This window comes from Schistocerca nitens, chromosome 8, assembly GCF_023898315.1.
Source record: "Schistocerca nitens isolate TAMUIC-IGC-003100 chromosome 8, iqSchNite1.1, whole genome shotgun sequence".
NCBI classification, from domain to species: Eukaryota; Metazoa; Arthropoda; class Insecta; order Orthoptera; family Acrididae; genus Schistocerca; species Schistocerca nitens.
In genome coordinates, this window is record NC_064621.1 from 228,135,588 (window position 1) to 228,154,411 (window position 18,824).

At 41.0% G+C, this 18,824-nt stretch overlaps 1 protein-coding gene across 1 annotated transcript in view; it reads left to right on the forward strand.

The window, feature by feature from the left end:
* Window positions 1–18,824, forward strand: part of LOC126198553 (dual specificity mitogen-activated protein kinase kinase dSOR1) — a 75,308-nt gene that overhangs the window by 32,703 nt on the left and 23,781 nt on the right. The window lies entirely within an intron of this gene.

The window sequence follows — 18,824 nt, forward strand, 5'->3', positions numbered from 1 at the left end:
AAGCTGTGGCTGTCAGGATAAGGTTGACGCAGGAAATAACTGACTGCAGTGTATATCTTCCTTCAGATGATGCAGTACCCCTGAATGTATTGGCTGCACTGATTGACCATCTCCCTAAACCTTCCTACTTTTGGGAGATTTTAACGTGCTTAACCCCTCGTGGGGTGGTGCCATGCTTACTGGCCGAGGTAGGAAGGTCGAAAATTTACTGTCACAATTTTCTACCTCTGCCTCTTAAATACAGGTGCCCCCACACATTTCATTGTGGCACATGGCACATATTTGGCCATTGATCTCTCGGTTTGCAGTCCTGGCCTTCTCCCATTTATCCACTGGAGAGCACATGACTACCTGTGTGGTAGTGACCACTTCCCCACCTTCCTGTCGCTCCCCCCACTTATTCAGGAAAATGGTGTTCTGCAGGGCTCCGTATTGAGCATCTCTCTAGTTTTAGTGGCTATTGACAGTCTAGCAGCAACTCAGGGTCGTTGGTCTCACCTTCTCTGTATGTGGGTGACTTCTTCATTTCGTACTGCTCCTTTAGCATTGGTGTTACTGAGTGGTGGCTACAGGCAGCCATTGACAAGCCGCAGTCATGGGCTTTAGCCCATGGCTTCCAGTTTTCACCCACAATGTCGTGTATTGTGCATTTCTGGTGGCATCACACCATTCATTCAAAACCAGAACTTTACCTTAATGATGATCCACTCACTGTAGTGGAGACCTACCGATTCTTAGGACTGGTTTTTGACACCAGATTGACTTGGCTTCCTCATCTTCATCAGCTTAAGCGGAAGTGCTGGCAGCACCTCAATGCCCTCCACTGCCTGAGCAACACCAACTGGGGTGCAGATTGCTCTACAGTACAGTACAGAGCCTTTGTTCAATCCCGCCTTGACTATGGGAGTCTGATTTATGGTTGGACGGTGCCCTCAGCATTGCGTTTACTTGACCCAGTGCACCACTGTGGCGTTTGACTAGTGACGGGAGCTTTTAGAACGAGTCCGATGACCAGTGTCCTGATGGAGGCCAGAGTCCCTCCATTGAAGGTTAGGCATGCACAACTGCTCGCCAGTTACGATGCACAAGTTCATAGTTCTCCTGCGCGTCTAAATTACTGTCTCCTTTTTCCAACCACAGTGGTTCATCTCCCACATCGGCGGCCGAGGTCATGGCTTATGTTTGCGGTTCATGTCCAGTCTCTTCTGTCTGAACTGGAGTCCTTCCCATTACCACCTCTCCTTGAGGTCCATTCACAAACACCTCCATAGTGTAAACCTAGGCCTAAGCTTCTCCAGGGCCTTTCACATGGCCCTAAGGACTCCGTTAACCCTGCGGCTCTCTGCTGTCACTTCCTGTCGATTCTCGACATGTACCAGGGCCATCAAGTGGTTTACACTGACAGCTCATTGGCTGATGGTCACATTGGCTTTGTGTATGTTCATGGAGGAAATATTGAACAGCACTCCTTGCCAGATGGCTGCAGTGTTTCACTGCAGAGCTGGTGGCCTTGTCTTGTGATCTTGAGCACATCCGCCCATGCTCTGGTGAGTCATTTCTCCTGTGTACTGACTCCTTGACAGCCTAAAAGCTATTGACCAGTGCTACCTCCCCCCCCCCCCCATCCTTTGGTAGTGTCCATTAAGGAGTCGATCTATGCCCAGGAATGGTCCTGTCATACAGTGGTGTTTGTGTGGACCCCAGGACATGTTGGAATACTAGGCAACAAACTTGCCGACAGGTGGCCAAACAGGCTACACGGAAACCACTTCTGGAGATGGGCATATCCGAAACTGACCTGCATTCTGTCTTACGCTGCAGGGTTTTTCAGCTTTAGGAGACAGAATGGCATAACATTACGCACAAGAAACTGCGTGCCATTAAGGAGACTACAAATGTGTGGAAGTCTTCCATGCAGTCCTCGTCACAGGGAATCAGTTGTCCTCTGGTGGCTCTGCATTGGACATACGTGGCTAACGCATAGTTACCTCCTCCGTGGTAAGGACCCACCTTGGAATCACTGTGGCTCATCTATTTGAATGAGTGCCCCTCAAAGGTGAAGTAGTAGTTGGTAAGTATAAAGTTCATTAAGGTGAGTAGGAAGGATGTCAGATGTTTGGAATCAGCAGACAAACCATGTACATGGGGGATTAGAGGGAGGTGGCATCAGTAGTGACAAGCAAAGTCTGTAGTGGGAGTGGGATGGACACAGATTTCAGACTATCTAGGAAATGGTTGGTATCTTTGATTTTGGAAGAGGAGTCTTTGTACCACGGGTTGCAGACATACGTGGCGTGGATGCTTTGAAGCCAGCAATTATAGGACAGCTAGGATGACTGGTTTTTTGGATCTTAGGAAGAAGGTAAAAGGTGGAGGGGGGGGGGTGCGTGGTTTGGTGGGGTTAGAAGTTCTATGGATTGAGGTGTTATTCCTTGTGAGGGGCCTGATGTTTTAAGGAGGGACTGCAGATCAGTTTGAATCACAGGGATGGGATCTTGATGGCAGATGCTGTATGTAGATGTGTCAGAAAGCTGGCATAGACCTTCACTGACGTACTCCTTTCGATCAAGTACTACAATGGTAGGTTCTTTGTCGGTTGGGAGGATAATGATGGATTCATCAGCTTTTAGGGAATGTAGAGCCTGGAGTTCTGCAGAGGACAGGTTAGGGTCATATTGTAGGGCCCTGAGGAAGGGTTGTGAGAAGTATCAGGTTGGGAATGTGTCTGAACTGTTCAAGTCAGGGTTCAATGTAAAGTTTGCTGTTGGAAAGATTTTGGGATTGGGTTACAAAGTGATATTTCCAATGGATATTATGTGCAAAGGAAAGTAGGTCCTTCACCAAAGCAGCATTATTAAATGCAGTTTTAGGGCTGAAAGTGAGACCCTTAGATAATAAAGATAATTCAGGAGGGGGGAGTGCTTTAGATGAGAGGCTAGGGACACTGTACTGTTGTGACTGGGTCTTGTGATGTTGGGTTATTGTTGTTCTGGGAGGCAGTGGTGAAGGCTATGGGATGTTAAGGAGGCTCAGTTTTTAGGAGACGAGTGGTGGTTGATTTCCTCAGTCAGCGCCCACCTGATTCCAAACATATGACATCCTTCCTATTCACCTTAATGAACTTTATACTTACCAACAACTACTTCACCTTTGAAGGGCACACATTCAGATACATCAGGGGAACAGCCATGGGAAAAATTATGGCTCCTTCCTATGCCAACTTTTTCATGGGTCTCTTGGAGCACATTTTTCTGGGATCCGTAAGTCTTCAGCCCCTAGTTTGGTTTAGATACATTGATGACATCTTTACCATATGGACTTATGGTGAGGCTCACCTGCTAAAATTCCTGGAATCTATGAATACCTTTTCCCAATTAAATTTCACATGGTCCTATTCAGAATCCCATGCCACTTTCCTTGATGTTGATCTTGTTCTGACTGAAGGCCGGCTACACACTTCTGTCCAAATTAAACCTACCAGCAAACAACAGAACTTACATTTTGACAATTGCCATCCTTTCCATGTCAAACATTCACTCCAATACAACCTTGGCATCCGAGGCAAATGTATTTGTTCGGATGCAGACTCTCTACAGCAATACACCACCATTCTCACCTCAGCTTTCACTGCATGTAATTACTTCACCAGCCTAGTTAAAAAGCAGATTTCCCGGGCCATCCAGACACCAGTTTCTCAGAACTGTGCAGGTGGGAACTAGCACCGCAACATGTCCTTGCTTCTTGCCACCCACCTGTCCCTAATTTACATTAATTTCTTCGATCTCAACATTTTTTCACAGTAACTACTCTTTTCTTCACTCTGTTTTAGTTTTCTTCATCTTTCATTGTCTTTCCCATCTATTTTTCACTGCCCACCTCTGTTACATACAATGCATTTACATTTTCACTCTTATTAACTCATGCATGATGTTTAAGCAGTAATGTCTGTCTACATATTACCCTGTCTTCCACCTTTTAAGCTCTCAGGTGTTCAGATCTCGTTCAATGCAGTCCCCAACAATCAGTCTTTCTTTCTCATCCCATATGGTAAGTCTTTCCTGACCCGCAGTTCTGAGTGACTGTCCTGAAATCTACCCCTTTTCCTAGACCTCTCCAGTCCTTCTCCTTCACCCCTCTTCCTTGCCCTTCAACCCTTCTGCCTGAAGGAGGAGCCACTGGCTCCGAAAGCTTGCCAATTACAACTGTCTTTTATGTGTGTGTTCTGCCACCGCTTGGTGAGTAGATTTTTTATTTATCCAATTAAATAATTTATGATATTCTTTATCCTTTCCCACACACTAAATATTCTTTCAGGCTAACAGTAACGGATACTGGAAGGAAACAATATTTTCTTGGAGCGACAGATGTTTGGGAAACTGTTTCTCAGCTGTTGTTCAAGAATTCTGTTTCAGAGTTAAGGTGGAATGAGACATTAGCTGAAACTGGCTCCCTGAATTCCTTTCATATAATTCGTTTCTTGTGCGATATCAGCTGTCAAGTCAGTGTTCCATATTTCATGAACGAACTTTCCAGGTTTAACTTAAGAAATGGCCATGTGCCCTCCCTGTCACCACTATTAACACCTGAGATGGAATTTGTGAACCCCAAATCTCTGTTTGCAGTGTTATTCATGTAAAAGTGAGCATAAGTTTTCCAAATGTTCATGAATCTTGTTACTGAGGTGGGACTTGGATACCAGTCCAGTAACACATAGTGGGTTGTGGGAAACCACCTTCATCATTAATCTTCTGGGGGTGGATTCGATCTGGGGTCGACACACCTCCGCAGCCCAGAAGCAGCACTTCACTCACATGGTTAACCAGGCGGGTTCAGTGTTATATATTTCATACTGTACTTTAGGATTCTTCTCCATCTCTGTTGTGGATAAACTAAAATACAAGTGTAAGAAACTGAACAGAATAAGTTAAATGTACCTTCAAGCATTAAAAAGAGTTTAATAAGTGTATCAGATGGGCCCCACGTGTTGTGTCCAGACTTTTGCTCTTTCCCCTTACATTGTGTGTGTGTGTTTTACCTTCAAATTAAAATACTTTCAAAATGAAATCTCATGAGACTGGAAACCTAATTTTTTAATAGTGTGATAGTGTGAAATTGATTACTGTTTCTCCTGTGTCTTGCCTTCTGCATTTCATCAGTTTTCAGACATGTAAATCAACATGGCAACTCATTGTTTTGCTTCTTTTGGTCACATGGGTTATGCTACAGATCAGGCTGTCACCACAGAATAATTTTGAGTTAATATTGTGATAAACTTCCCCCATGAACCATGGACCTTGCCGTTGGTGGGGAGGCTTGCGTGCCTCAGCGATGCAGATGGCCGTACCGTAGGTGCAACCACAACGGAGGGGTATCTGTTGAGAGCCCAGACAAACATGTGGTTCCTGAAGAGGGGCAGCAGCCTTTTCAGTAGTTGCAGGGGCAACAGTCTGGATGATTGACTGATCTGGCCTTGTAACATTAACCAAAACGGCCTTGCTGTGCTGGTACTGCAAACGGCTGAAAGCAAGGGGAAACTACAGCCGTAATTTTTCCCGAGGACATGCAGCTTTACTGTATGATTAAATGATGATGGCGTCCTCTTGGGTAAAATATTCCGGAGGTAAAATAGTCCCCCATTCGGATCTCCAGGCGGGGACTACTCAAGAGGACGTCGTTATCAGGAGAAAGAAAACTGGCATTCTACGGATCGGAGCGTGGAATGTCAGATCCCTTAATCGGGCAGGTAGGTTAGAAAATTTAAAAAGGGAAATGGATAGGTTAAAGTTAGATATAGTGGGAATTAGTGAAGTTCGGTGGCAGGAGGAACAAGACTTTTGGTCAGGTGATTACAGGGTTATAAATACAAAATCAAATAGGGGTAATGCAGGAGTAGGTTTAATAATGAATAAAAAGATAGGAGTGCGGGTTAGCTACTACAAACAGCATAGTGAACACATTATTGTGGCCAAGATAGACACAAAGCCCTTGCCTACTACAGTAGTACAAGTTTATATGCCAACTAGCTCTGCAGATGATGAAGAAATTGATGAAATGTATGACGAGATAAAATAAATTATTCGGGTAGTGAAGGGAGACGAAAATTTAATAGTCATGGGTGACTGGAATTCGTCAGTAGGAAAAGGGAGAGAAGGAAACATAGTAGGTGAATATGGATTGGGGGGAAGAAATGAAAGAGGAAGCCACCTTGTAGAATTTTGCACAGAGCATAACTTAATCATAGCTAACACTTGGTTCAAGAATCATAAAAGAAGGTTGTATACCTGGAAGAATCCTGGAGATACTAATAGGTATCAGATAGATTATATAATGGTAAGACAGAGATTTAGGAACCAGGTTTTAAATTGTAAGACATTTCCAGGGGCAGATGTGGATTCTGACCACAATCTATTGGTCATGAACTGCTGATTGAAACTGAAGAAACTGCAAAAAGGTGGGAATTTAAGGAGACGGGACCTGGATAAACTGAAAGAACCAGAGGTTGTAGAGAGTTTCAGGGAGAGCATAAGGGAACAATTGACAGGAATGGGGGAAAGAAATACAGTAGAAGAAGAATGGGTAGCTCTGAGGGATGAAGTAGTGAAGGCAGCAGAGGATCAAGTAGGTAAAAAGGCGAGGGCTAATAGAAATCCTTGGGTAACAGAAGAAATACTGAATTTAATTGATGAAAGGAGAAAATATAAAAATGCAGTAAATGAAGCAGGCAAAAGGGAATACAAACGTCTCAAAAATGAGATTGACAGAAAGTGCAAAATGGATAAGCAGGGATGGCTAGAGGACAAATGTAAGGATGTAGAGGCTTGTCTCACTAGGGGTAAGATAGATACTGCCTACAGGAAAATTAAAGAGACCTTTGGAGAGAAGAAAACCACTTGTATGAATATCAAGAGCTCAGATGGCAACCCAGTTCTAAGCAAAGAAGGGAAGGCAGAAAGATGGAAGGAGTATATAGAGGGTTTATACAAGGGCGATGTACTTGAGGACAATATTATGGAAATGGAAGAGGATGTAGATGAAGATGAAATGGGAGATACGATACTGCGTGAAGAGTTTGACAGAGCACTGAAAGACCTGAGTCGAAACAAGGCCCCGGGAGTAGACAACATTCCATTGGAACTACTGATGGCCTTGGGAGAGCCAGTCATGACAAAACTCTACCATCTGGTGAGCAAGATGTATGAGACAGGCGAAATACCCACAGACTTCAAGAAGAATATAATAATTCCAATCCCAAAGAAAGCAGGTGTTGACAGATGTGAAAATTACCGAACTATCAGTTTAATAAGTCACAGCTGCAAAATACTAACGTGAATTCTTTACAGACGAATGGAAAAACTGGTAGAAGCGGACCTCGGGGAAGATCAGTTTGGATTCCGTAGAAATGTTGGAACACGTGAGGCAATACTAACCTTACGACTTATCTTAGAAGAAAGATTAAGAAAAGGCAAACCTACGTTTCTAGCATTTGTAGACTTAGAGAAAGCTTTTGACAATGTTAACTGGAATACTCTCTTTCAAATTCTGAAGGTGGAAGGGGTAAAATACAGGGAGCGAAAGGCTATTTACAATTTGTACAGAAACCAGATGGCAGTTATAAGAGTCGAGGGACATGAAAGGGAAGCAGTGGTTGGGAAAGGACTGAGACAGGGTTGTAGCCTCTCCCCGATGTTATTCAATCTGTATATTGAGCAAGCAGTAAAGGAAACAAAAGAAAAATTCGGAGTAGGTATTAAAATTCATGGAGAAGAAGTAAAAACTTTGAGGTTCGCCAATGACATTGTAATTCTGTCAGAGACAGCAAAGGACTTGGAAGAGCAGTTGAACGGAATGGACAGTGTCTTGAAAGGAGGATATAAGATGAACATCAACAAAAGCAAAACGAGGATAATGGAATGTAGTCAAATTAAATCGGGTGACGCTGAGGGGATTAGATTAGGAAATGAGACACTTAAAGTAGTAAAGGAGTTTTGCTATTTAGGGAGTAAAATAACTGATGATGGTCGAAGTAGAGAGGATATAAAATGTAGACTGGCAATGGCAAGGAAATTGTTTCTGAAGAAGAGAAATTTGTTAACATCGAGTATAGATTTAAGTGTCAGGAAGTCGTTTCTGAAAGTATTTGTATGGAGTGTAGTCATGTATGGAAGTGAAACATGGACGATAACCAGTTTGGACAAGAAGAGAATAGAAGCTTTCGAAATGTGGTGCTACAGAAGAATGCTGAAGATAAGGTGGGTAGATCACGTAACTAATGAGGAGGTATTGAATAGGATTGGGGAGAAGAGAAGTTTGTGGCACAACTTGACTAGAAGAAGGGATCGGTTGGTAGGACATGTTTTGAGGCATCAAAGGATCACAAATTTAGCATTGGAGGGCAGCCTGGAGGGTAAAAATCATAGAGGGAGACCAAGAGATGAATACACTAAGCAGATTCAGAAGGATGTAGGTTGCAGTAGGTACTGGGAGATGAAGAAGCTTGCACAGGATAGAGTAGCATGGAGAGCTGCATCAAACCAGTCTCAGGACTGAAGACCACAACAACAACAACATTGTGATAAACATTCTTTGTGTTCTGTTCTACCACCAAAAACACATTGGCATTTTGTCATGTGCCCTGTGTTATGATTGGCTGATAGAAGCAAACCGAGCAGGTGACATGTTGATTTGCACATTTTGTAAGCCGAAGTGCTTTATTTGGCAGTTCTTTGTTCTTTTGTTTACATTAATATGCAGTTTAATTGATGCTTTCTGATTTAAAAATCTCTTCAAAATGCATTGTGCTTTTCTCTTTCTCCCCCCCCCCCTCCCCCCGCTTACACACACACACACACACACACACACACACACACACACACACACACACACACACACACACACACACCGAAACATTTGAAACATTTTGGGGTGTGATTCCATGACTTCTATTTCAAGTAAAAACAGTTGGAAGATGCATTCATTAATATGAGGAAAGTAACTTTTATGATGGAACTAACAAACTGTTGAAAAACACACAGAGAAATATTTCAAGCAGAGATGAAGGAAACAGTGAAACACACTGAGTTGCACTTGTCAGATAGGCTGCAAATTCTTTTGGTCACCTTTATATGCGAGTCTGTGTTGACAGCAGTGGGTTCTTATTTCAACAATAGGATTATAATGATGAGCTCTGTTAATGAAGAAATGCAAAAAGCCTATTATGTGTACCTGTAATGGTAGATCTCTGCAGTGTACATAGTCTGAAGGGATACAAATACCTTCAAAATGTACTGAAACAACAACTTTTTATGCCATATAAAATATGGAATTTGTTGTTCTGAAGACAGTTTGGCTTCCAAGTTCAAATATGGAATCTGAGTGGTAGTTTTCACACAATATAGGGTGTCACATTGTTTATCTTGCCCACCCCAAATAGCTTTGTATAGACGCAAAATAAAAAAAATAGTAAGTATCAAGCAGATGATGTTTAGCTGCCAGGAGGATATTAACCTGCATGAGTGCCTTTCTTGTAGCTTTTGAGTTAAAGCAGGCCACTAACTGAAAAGCAGAACCATTGAGTTGTTGATAATCACACACTGAAGAAAGAAAACTTGCTAGCTTTCAGAGTTATTCTTTGATGATAATCTGTAGTAAAACACACACACCTACACCTACACCTATTGTCCTACATAGTACCGGGTGGCCTGATAGTGCCAATTATGTATTTCAGTGGATGACTGGCTGTGAAGGTTGGAGGGAGGTAGTTGGTTTTCCGGCTAGGAATGTAGGATGGCAGGTAAAAGGGCCAGACATGTAATACTTGATTGTAGGGACTGGTGGGGAGGAATGCATGCTGAAGGCGATGTGGGGATGTGGATTGGGAGGTGGTGACAGGATGGAGGAAGGGGAAACTGTTGGATAGAGGGGGCGGGGAAGGTGAGGTTGACAACAGGATGATTATGAGAGCAGAGGATGTGTTGTAAACATAATTCCCATCTGCATAGTTCAGAGAAGCTGGTGGTGGAGGGAAGGATCCAGACCACTCAGGGTGTGAAGCAGCCATTGAAATTGAGCATTTTGTGCTCAGCTGTATATTGTTTTCAATGAGTGGTCTTCTTTAATCCAAAAGTATTTATATTCTACAAGAACTTTATGAAAGATATGAACAACAGTAAATCTTTTTAAACAGCACCCTCTGTTTTTCATTTGGTAATCTACTTCCACTCCTCAATAGCTGCTCATAAATGTATTACAGTGTACCACTCATTAAATGCGACATTATTAAAAATCTAACAATATTGAATTAGCTTCTCCACATACTGGAGAGGACAGTAAACAAATGAAAATATGGATAATGCCGACCCGTCAAGTACAGTGTACACCAACGGGGGGAAAAGTAGAAATGCTACTCATCTGTGGAGAATGTAAGTTAGTAGAACAGGAATTGCATTATTGATTTGTTGTTTATGATACAATTAAATGTAGCACTGTTCTATAGTACCTTTAAATGATATGTTGTGTACAGGAAAGGCAATTCTTGATTAAAAATTGCACTATCATTACTTTAATCATTGTTGATGATAGGCATAATGCTATGCAGGCAGAGGAACTCTACAGAGAGTGATATCCTGACAAGACATCACTTCCTCACCATATTGCAATTACTGTTCTGCTAAATTTACATTCTCCATAGATAAGCAGCACTTCTACCTTCTGTTTGTTGCTATGCAATGTACTTGTACCAAACTTCAAAGGTAGCTGGTTGACTGTATGACTGGCATGCATTTTCCTTGTATTTTCATTTGTTTACTATCACCTCAAGCAAGTGGATGAGTTAAGTTATCCTGGGTGCCTACACTGTGTACTCATACCGAAGAGTCAAAGTCAGTTTTGTATTAGGTTTTTAACAGTGTCATGTCATGTTAATGGTACACTGTGATACATTTTTTAACAGGTCTTTAAGAGAGGAAATGGAGTAGTGAATAAAAAATTATAGTATACTACTTAAAAAATGGACAGCAGTTCATATCTTCATAATGAACAAAATCATAAGTAATGTGAAAGGGATAGATTGTTACTCGCCATATAGCGGAGATATTGAGTCTCGGACAGGCACAACAAAAAGACTACTAAACACACAAACTTTTTCCAAAAGGCCTTCTTCTGAAGTAGACAACATACACACGCACATTCACTCAAACACATCTCTCACACATTATCACTGTCTGTGGCTGCCAAGGTCAGCCAGAGGCAGTGGTCATGTGTGTATGAGCTGCGTTTACTTGAATGAGTGTGTGTATGTTGTCTATTGCAAAAGAAGGCCATCTGGCCAAAACTTAGGGGTTTAGTAGCATCTTTGTTTGGTTGTCCGCCACTCAACATCTCTGCTATATGGTGAGTAGCAATCTATCATTTTCATATTGCCGCTACTCCATCCTGGATTTTCCATTGTTTAAAATTACAAGTAAGGAAATTATGATGATTAATATCCACCTGATAGTTACACAACATTTGACTCACACATTTTTAATTTTGCTTCTGGACAAAATTTGTTCAGTATGGTCAGGATAAATAGAATACCCTGTATTAAAGTGATGATAGCATATTGTCACTGAATAGAAATTTGAAGTTACGAGAATGCTTTCTTTTGAAAAACTTTCAACCATATTTGGATGCAGAATTATTTATTCTTTAATGAGTTAGTCTTAATAGGTTTGGAGAATTTTTTTTAAGAATAATGGAACAAAATGAGATGTGTGAAGTCAGTGAATATAATTGATAAATGTATGTAATTACGATTTCAAAAACATTGCTAAGTCAGATAACTGTATTGTTACAATTGGCCTATTTCAGCAAATAGCCATCATGTTACATAATTTTGGTACAATATTTATAATATTATACATAAGTATTAATTAGAAAATATTATAAAATTTGTTACATGCATCAGATGGGTTCGATATCCATATGTTATGATGGTTCTGTTGCTATCTCCTTGTTCTAATTATACTCCATTAGTGTTCTGGGAGTAATAACGATTGGTTATACTAGATATGGCTTGATGCTGTTGTTGTGGTCTTCAGTCCTAAGACTGGTTTGATGTAGCAGCTCTCTGTGCTACTCTATCCTGTGCAGGCATCTTCATCTCCGAATAACCACTGCAATCGATATCTCTCTGAAACTGCTTACTGTATTCGTCTCTCTGTCTCCATCTACAAATCCACCCCCGCCTCACCCCCCCCACCCCACTCTCTCTCTCTCTCTCTCTCTCTCTCTCTCTCTCTCTCTCGCTCTCTCTTTAGTACTAAACTGGTAATCCCTTGATGTGTTAGACTGTGTCTTATCAACCTATCCCTTCTTCTGTCAAGGTGTGCCACAAATATCGTATCTTCCCAACTCTATTCAGTACCTCCTCATAAGTTATGTGATCAATGCACCTGATCTTCAGCATTCTTCTGTAGCACCACATTTCTAAACCCTCTAATTCTCTTCTTGTCGAAACTGTTTATTGCCAGTGTTTCACTTCCATACATGGCTACACTCCAGATAGATGCCTTTAGAAAAGACTTCCTAACACTTAAATCTGTATTCAGTGTTAATAAATTACTCTCCTTCAGACATGCTTTTCTTGTCTTGCCAGTCTACATTTTAGATTATCTCTATTTCGGCCATGATCAGTATTGGTGTCTGAGTAACAAAATTCATCTGCTATGTTAAGTGTTTCACTTGCTAATAAATTTTGCTCAGTATCACCAGATTTAATTCGACGTCATTCCATTATCCTTGTTTTGCTTTTATTGATGTTCATCTCATATCGTCCTTTTTAGGACATTGTCCATTCTATTCATCTGCTCTTCCTAGTCCTTTACTGTCTGTGATGGAACCACAATGTTGTCGGCAAACTTCAGAGTATTTATTTATTTTCCCTGAACTGTAATTACTATTCCAAATTTTTGTTTGGTTTCCTTTACTGCTTGCCTAATGTACAGGTTGAATAACATAGGGGATAGGCCACAGCCCTGTCTCACTCCCTTCTTAACCACTGCTTCACTTCAATGCCTCTTGACCCTTATAACTGCCATCTCGCTTCTGTACAAGTTGTAAATTGTCGAGAGCTTTCTCTAAGTCTACAAATGCTATAAATGTAGGTTTGCCTTTCCTTAACCTATCTTCTAAGATTAGTTGTAGGGTCAGTATTGCCTCTCTGGAATTCAAACTGGTCTTTCCTGAGGTCGGCTTCTACAACTTTTTCCATTCTTCAGTAAAGAATGTGTGTTAGTATTTTGCAACCATGACTCACTAAACTGATAGTTTGGTGATATTCAAACTTGTCAGCGCCAGCCGCGGTGGTCTCGCGGTTCTAGGCGCTCAGTCCGGAACCACGCGACTGCTACGGTCGCAGGTTCGAATCCTGCCTCGGGCATGGATGTGTGTGATGTCCTTAGTCAGAGACTCTTGTGACATTATCCTGACTGCCTTGTCCGAGAATTACTTCGAGCAGATAGTTAGAGAACCAACTCGTGAAGCTAACGTTTTGGACCTCATAGCAACAAATAGACCGGAACTTTTCGACTCCGTGAATGTAGAAGAGGGTATCAGTGATCATAAGTCAGTGGTTGCATCAATGACTACAAGTGTAATAAGAAATGCCAAGAAAGGAAGGAAAATATATTTGCTTAACAAGAGTGATAGGGCACAAATCGCAGAATATCTGAGTGACCACCATCAAACGTTCATTTCTGAGGAAGAGGATGTGGAACAAAAATGGAAAAAATTCAGAAACATCGTCCAGTACGCCTTAGATAAGTTCGTACCGACTAAGGTCCAAAGCGAGGGGAAAGATCCACCGTGGTATAACAATCATGTACGAAAGGTACTACGGAAACAAAGAAAGCTTCATCATAGGTTTAAGAGTAGTCGAATCATAGCTGATAAGGAAAAGCTGAATGAAGCGAAAAAGAGCGTAAAGAGAGCAATGAGAAAAGCATTCAACGAATTCGAACATAAAACATTGGCAAACAATCTAAACAAAAACCCTAAAAAGTTTTGGTCATATGTAAAATCGGTAAGCGGATCTAAATCCCCTATTCAGTCACTCGTTGACCACGATGGCACCGAAACAGAGGACGACCGAAGAAAGGCAGAAATACTGAATTCAGTGTTCCGAAACTGTTTCACTGCGGAAAATCGTAACACGGTCCCTGACTTCAGCCGTCGCACGGACGCCAAAATGGAAAATATTGAAATAAACGATATCGGAATTGAAAAACAACTGCTATCACTTAGTAGCGGAAAAGCATCCGGACCAGACGAGATACCCTTAAGATTCTACAGTGATTATGCTAAAGAACTTGCCCCCTTTCTATCAGCAATTTATCGTAGATCTCTGGAAGAACGTCAAGTACCTAGCGACTGGAAGAAAGCGCAGGTCGTTCCCATTTTCAAGAAGGGTCATAAATCAGATGCGAATAATTATAGGCCTATTTCGCTTACGTCAATCTGTTGTAGAATAATGGAACATGTTTTGTGTTCTCGTATTATGACGTTCTTAGATAATACAAATCTCCTTCATCATAACCAACATGGATTCCGCAAACAGAGATCATGTGAAACTCAGCTCGCCCTATTTGCCCAAGAAATTCACAGTGCCGTAGACACTGGCGAGCAGATTGATGCCGTATTCCTGGACTTCAGGAAGGCATTTGATACGGTTCCGCACTTACGTTTAGTGAAAAAAATACGAGCTTACGGAATATCGGACCAGGTTTGTGATTGGATTCAGGATTTCCTAGAAGAAAGAACACAACATGTCATTCTTAACGGTTCAAAATCTGCAGGTGTAGAGGTAATTTCGGGAGTACCGCAAGGAAGCGTGATAGGACCTTTATTGTTTACAATATACATAAATGACTTAGTTGACAACATCGGTAGCTCCGTGAGGCTATTTGCAGATGACACGGTTGTCTACAAGAAAGTAGCAACATCAGAAGACTCGTACGTACTCCAGGAAGACCTGCAGAGGATTAATGAATGGTGCGACAGCTGACAGCTTTCCCTAAACGTAGATAAATGTAATATAATGCGCATACATAGGGGCAGAAATCCATTCCAGTACGATTATGCCATAGGTGGTAAATCATTGGAAGCGGTAACGACCGTAAAATACTTAGGAGTTACTATCCGGAGCGATCTGAAGTGGAATGATCACATAAAACAAATAGTGGGAAAAGCAGGCGCCAGGTTGAGATTCATAGGAAGAATTCTAAGAAAATGTGACTCATCGACGAAAGAAGTAGCTTACAAAACGCTTGTTCGTCCGATTCTTGAGTATTGCTCATCAGTATGGGACCCTTACCAGGTTGGATTAATAGAAGAGATAGACATGATCCAGCGAAAAGCAGCGCCATTCGTCATGGGGACATTTAGTCAGCGCGAGAGCGTTACGGAGATGCTGAACAAGCTCCAGTGGCGGACACTTCAAGAAAGGCGTTACGCAATACGGAGAGGTTTATTATCGAAATTACGAGAGAGCACATTCCGGGAAGAGATGGGCAACATATTACTACCGCCCACATATATCTCGCGTAATGATCACAACGAAAAGATCCGAGAAATTAGAGCAAATACGGAGACTTACAAGCAGTCGTTCTTCCCATGCACAATTCGTGAATGGAACAGGGAAGGGGGGATCAGATAGTGGTACAATAAGTACCCTCCGCCACACACCGTAAGGTGGCTCGCGGAGTATAGATGTAGATGTAGATGTAGGTTAGTTAGGTTTAAGTAGTTCTAAGTTCTAGGGGACTGATGACCACAGATGTTAAGTCCCATAGTGCTCAGAGCCATTTGAACCAAACTTGTCAGCACCTGATTTCTTTGGAATTGGTATTCTTTGTGAAGTGTGAGGGTATTTTGCCTGTCTCATTCATCTTGTACACCAGATGGAAGAGTTTTGTCATGGCTGACTCTCCCAAGATTATCAGTAGTTCTGACGGAATGTCGTCTACTCTGAGCGCCTTGTTTTGACTTAGATCTTTCAGAGCTTTGTAAAATTCTACTCACAGTATCATATCTCCCGTCTCATCTTCATCAACATCCTCTTCCATTTCTGTAATGCTGCCTTCAGTTTCATCTCTCCTGTATAGATGCTCTGTGTATTCCTTCCAACTTTTAGCTGTTCCTTGTTTGCTTAGGATGGGCTTTCCATCTTGAGTACATGATATTCCTACAACTTCATCTCTTTTCCCTAAAGGCCTCTTTATTTTCCTGTAGGTGGTATCTATCTTTCCCCAGTGATACATGCTTCTAAATCCCTACATTTGCCCTCTAGCCATTCCTTCTTAGCCAGTTTGCACTTCCTATCAACCTCGTTTTTTAGACGTTTGTATTCCCTGTTGCATGCTTCATTTGCTACATTTTTAAAATTTTGTCCTTTCATCAGTTAAATTCAATATCTCTTGTGTTATCCAAAGATTTCTACTAGGTCTTGTCTTTTTACCCATTTGATTCTGTGCTACCTGACATAATTTTAAGATTGTCTTCCTTTTCTGTAGAACAGTAATTATGTGACAGCTTATTTGACCAATGTGTACCAACAATGTTGTATGGTTATAATCAGTTTTGTGTATCATGCTGTATTTCAGTAATCTTTGCTTTTGATTTCACTGGTGGTCTTACTTAATATCTGGTTTGGTGGTCTGGTGTAACCTCTGGCCAGGTGTCAACCTTCGTTAGTCACTGTCTTCACCCATCCAGCCCCCTCCCTGTTCCCATTCCAGCACTACACAGCCGTCATTTCACTGCCACACCCAGTCTTCTAATTTCTTTTTATTTCTCTCCTTTCTGCTCCTCCCCCCCCCATATTCTCTCCTGACCTCCATCTAAACTGCAGTACTTCACTATCTGCCACCCCCACCGTACTATCCCTCCCCCTCCCCACCCCAGCCTCCTCCTCATCCCCACCTAGTCCCCGCTCCCATCATGCACTGGTGCTGCTGCTCGTAGTGTGGTTTCAGTTGTCTGAAGACTGCAGACTCTAAAAATACTTCATGAGCAAATTGTCCTAAGTCACAAAAAAATACACCGAAAGCTTTATTGAAATCATTAATAAAGAAAATTGATAGACACACAAAATATTACAAAACAACCACAGATTACACTAGACCACCAGTGATACCACTAGCAAAGATTGCTGAAATTACAACATGTCCAACAAAACTGAAGGTAACAATACAATATCACTGGTATATCTGTCAAATAGTATAACCAATTGTTACTACTTGAAGAACACTAAAAAGTAATGGAATGAAATTAAAACAAAGGGATAGAATCACGATAACGTGTGGATGTTAAAATCATTTTCTTACAGCATTTGAAATATTGTACCAGAATTATGTACCATTTATTTGAAGGTAACTTGATGAAGGCTGTTTGCCGAAATAGGCCTATTGTAATGAATAAAATGATCTGATTTAGCAGCGTTTTGGTGTTGTAATTACACAATGCCATTAAATGACTTATACAATTACAAACTGATAGGTGTTTGTTCATTTTCAACATAACTCTTAAAAACAGCAAAATACAGCAAAAATAAAGAAAATAATTAAAAAATAAGCCATCAGAAAATAACACCAAAATCTGCAAAAAATAACACTGAAGTTTGCCAAAAAATAAAACAGATTGTTTCCTATTGCTACTGATAATTGTAGTGACCCTTGTCATATGCACATTTTCACTCGTATATTGCTTTCTCGAGAGCGATGTTCCAGAATAGAAATACTCATTGTACACTCTTAACACAATGACATGTGAAAAGCTTTGTGCCTATGTTAATTTGAATCTGCTGTATACATTTGGGCACTCGTGGTAAGACCATACTCAAATGCACCAATATTTCACTAACCCTTCCTGTAGTTAGGCATCGGAATCATGGATTGGTATGATGCCTAATGATATTCTATACACCAATAGCTATTGGTAGTTTAGTTACTTGTGAGAGTACACACCATAAGAATAATGGTACTTTTATAATTCACATTGCTACTTGTCAAGCAGTTAATGGTCGAAGCTAGATGGTAAGGTAATTTCTTGGAATAACAACTGGTAAGGTATAATTTCCTTCAAATTTGCAGATGTTTTCAGTTTTTTGCATTGTCAGATGAAACTGGATTATTATTCAACCTGTGTCTTGAAGATTTTATTTACATAATGACACTGATTTATTCACATATTGTGTTCCATACATCACATTATGAAAGGGGGGGGGGGGGGGGCTCTTCAGGGATGTAGAACAAATAAAGTTATACATTGACAGGCACTTGTAACCACAGCAGGGTAATTAAGTTTATTAACAATCAATGACAGTGGTGCTAATCTACTCAAATTGTTAACTATGAGATCTATTTCTGGATCACTCTGAATTACTTGAATTACTTGAGAAGCCACAACTGTTAAAACAAAGGTAGCTTCTAATCATTCATATAGCATTATTGGTTTCATAGAACAGTACCGTCTGTATACTGGAGAAGTTAAAAATCTGTGTAATATTAACATTAGGGTGTGCTACCCTTTTACTTTGTTTACGAATATTGTCCCTGTTTCTTTTGCAATGTTTCTGGTATCGTATATGGAAGAATGATGTACATGACTCATATGTCACAACAGTACTTTACTATTCTTCACCACATCACTAATTTATTAGTTGCTCCATTTTGAAAGGATGTGTTTGATTTATAACCTGTCCACTAAAGTGTACAGTTTTCTTATTGTGAATGTGACTTTGATTTATAACCTGTCCACTAAAGTGTACAGTTTTCTTATTGTGAATGTGA